We start from the raw sequence: 3,503 nt of genomic DNA on the forward strand, positions 1-3,503 counted from the left end.
ACTTATGAGTTTATGTAGTCTCACCAAATTATATTCTATCACCTTGCAATAAGGTCTTAGATATCACATATATCTCATACCTTGCTTATTTCCGAAAATAAAATTTTCAGCTCCTTACTTTTCAAACAGATTTGAACTTCAAGTTTCACGGAGACAAGATGACTTTAGGTACTAATTGAAACCATAGCTCTTTGAATCAATAATGTGAGGTTTACTAAAAGTTTGCAATAGGACTTAATCATTTCTTGATTCTTTAACAATACGGTACCAATCCGTTAAGTTACTTGTCAGACTTAACAGTTTTTCTATCTCAATTACAAGACTAGCGCATGGTAGAAAACGGATGCCAATACTACAAAATTAATTCAAAATACTACTCAGCCTATGTTCATGATAATTAGTTCATGTTTTAATCTAATTACTAATGAACTCCCACTTAATACAACATCCCTCATAGTTGTTAAGTGGTACACGATCCAAATCCACTACACCAAACCGATCATCACGTGAGATGATGTAGCTTCAATGGTGAACATCAACATGTTGATCATATCATCCATATGATTCGTTTTCAACCTTTCGGTTTCCTGTGTTCCGAGGCCATGTCTGTACATGCTAGGCTCGCCTAGCAAACCCAAGTATTCCGCGTGTGCAAACATGGCTTACACCCGTTGTATGTGAACGTAGAATCTATCACATCCGATCATCACGAGATGCTTCAAAACGACGAACTGTAGCAACGGTGCATACGAGGGGAGAACACTTTATTATCTTGATATTAATGTGAGGGATCATCTTATAATGCTACCGTCGCGATCTAAGCAATATAAGATGCATAAAGGATTAACATCACATGCAATTCATATGTGATATGATATGGCCCTTTAGTCTTTCGCCTTTGATCTTCATCTCCAAAGCACGGACATGATTGATGTCTACGGGAGCTTCTATTCTTGTAGACAGTGTTGGGCCTCCAAGAGCAGAGGTTTGTAGAACAGCAGCAAGTTTCCCTTAAGTGGATCACCCAAGGTTTATCGATCTCAGGGAGGAAGAGGTCAAAGATATCCCTCTCATGCAACCCTACAACCACAAAGCAAGAAGTCTCTTGTGTCCCCAACACACCTAATAGGTGCACTAGTTCGGCGAAGAGATAGTGAAATACAGGTGGTATAAATAAGAAGTAGCAACGGCACCAGAAAAGTGCTTTGCCCGGGACGAGTAAACAAGCGTAGTAACGCGTAGTAGTAACGCAGCGGTAGTAATGCGAGTAAAACGAGTAAACAAGCAGCGATAGCGATATTTAGGAACAAGGCCTAGGGAATAGACTTTCACTAGTGGACACTCTCAACTTTGATCACATAACAGAATAGATAGATGCATACTCTACACTCTTTTGTTGGATGATGAACACATTGCGTAGGATTACACGAACCCTCAATGCCGGAGTTAACAAGCTCCACAATTCAATGTTCATATTTAAATAACCTTAGAGTGCAAGAAAGATCAACACGACTAAACCAAGTACTAACACAGCATGCACACTGTCACCTTCACGCTATGTTGGAGGAATAGATCACATCAATACTATCATAATGATAATTAACTCCACAATCTACAAGAGATCATGATCATAGCATACGCCAAGTACTAACACGGATGCACACACTTGTCACCATTACACCGTGCGGGAGGAATAAACTACTTTAATAACATCACTAGAGTAGCACATAGATAAATTGTGATACAAAACACATTGCAATCATAAAGAGATATAAATAAGCACTTCACTACGCCATTCATAACGGTGAGTAAGTATTCTGTGAAATATAGCCTAAGAGACCCACACGGTGCACACACTCGTCACCTTTACACACGTGGGACAAGGAGTCTCCGGAGATCACATAAGTAAAACTCACTTGACTAGCATAATGACATCTAGATTACAAGCATCATCATATGAATCTCAATCATGTAAGGCAGCTCATGAGATTATTGTATTGAAGTACATAGGAGAGAGATTAACCACATAGCTACCGGTACAGCCCCGAGCCTCGATGGAGAACTACTCCCTCCTCATGGGAGCAGCAGCGGTGATGAAGATGGCGGTGGAGATGGCAGCGGTGTCGATGGAGAAGCCTTCCGGGGGCACTTCCCCGCTCCGGCAGGGTGCCGGAACAGAGACTCCTGTCCCCCAGATCTTGGCTTCGCGATGGCGGCGGCTCTGGAAGGTTTTCCGTCTCGTGGTTCTTCGCATCAGGGTTTTCGCGACGGAGGCTTTAAATAGGCGGAAGGGCAGCTTCGGAGGGGGCCTGGGGGGCCCACACCATAGGGCGGCGCGGCCCCCCTCCGGCCGCGCCGGGGTGTGGTGTGGGGCCCCCGGGGCTTCCCTGCGGCGGCTCTCGGGTGTTCTGGAAGGCTCCGGGAAAAATAGGGACTCGGGTCTTGATTTCGTCCAATTCCGAGAATATTTCTTTACTAGGATTTACGGAACCAAAAACAGCGAGAAAACAAGAACTGGCACTTCGGCATCTTGTTAATAGGTTAGTTCCGGAAAATGCACGAATATGACATAAAGTGTGCATAAAACATGTAGGTATCATCAATAATATGGCATGGATCATAAGAAATTATCGATACGTCGGAGACGTATCAAGCATCCCAAGCTTAGTTACTGCTCGTCCCGAAGCGGGTAAAACGATAACAAAGATAATTTACGAAGTGACATGCCATCATAACCTTGATCATACTATTTGTAAACATATGTAGTGGATGCAGCGATCAAAACAATGGTAATGACATGAGTAAACAAGTGAATCATAAAGCAAAGACTTTTCATGAATAGTACTTCAAGACAAGCATTAATAAGTCTTGCATAAGAGTTAACTCATAAAGCAATAAATCAAAGTAAAGGTATTGAAGCAACACAAAGGAAGATTAAGTTTCAGTGGTTTCTTTCAACTTGTAACATGTATATCTCATGGATAATTGTCAACATAGAGTAATATAACAAGTACAATATGCAAGTATGTAGGAATCAATGCACAGTTCACACAAGTGTTTGCTTCTTGAGGTGGAGAGAGATAGGTGAACCGACTCAACATAAAAGTAAAAAGAATGGTCCTTCAAAGAGGAAAGCATCGATTGCTATATTTGTGCTAGAGCTTTTATTTTGAAAACATGAAATAATTTTGTCAACGGTAGTAATAAAGCATATGAGTTATGTAAATTATATCTTACAAGTTGCAAGCCTCATGCATAGTATACTAATAGTGCCCGCACCTTGTCCTAATTAGCTTGGACTACCGGATCTTTGCAATGCACATGTTTTAACCAAGTGTCACAATGGGGTACCTCCATGCCGCTCGTACAAAGGTCTAAGGAGAAAGCTCGCATTTTGGATTTCTCGCTTTTGATTATTCTCAACTTAGACATCCATACCGGGACAACATGGACAACAGATAATGGACTCCTCTTTAATGCATAAGCATGTGGCAACAATTATT

Source organism: Lolium rigidum, chromosome 2 (genome assembly GCF_022539505.1).
Source record: "Lolium rigidum isolate FL_2022 chromosome 2, APGP_CSIRO_Lrig_0.1, whole genome shotgun sequence".
NCBI lineage: Eukaryota > Viridiplantae > Streptophyta > Magnoliopsida > Poales > Poaceae > Lolium > Lolium rigidum.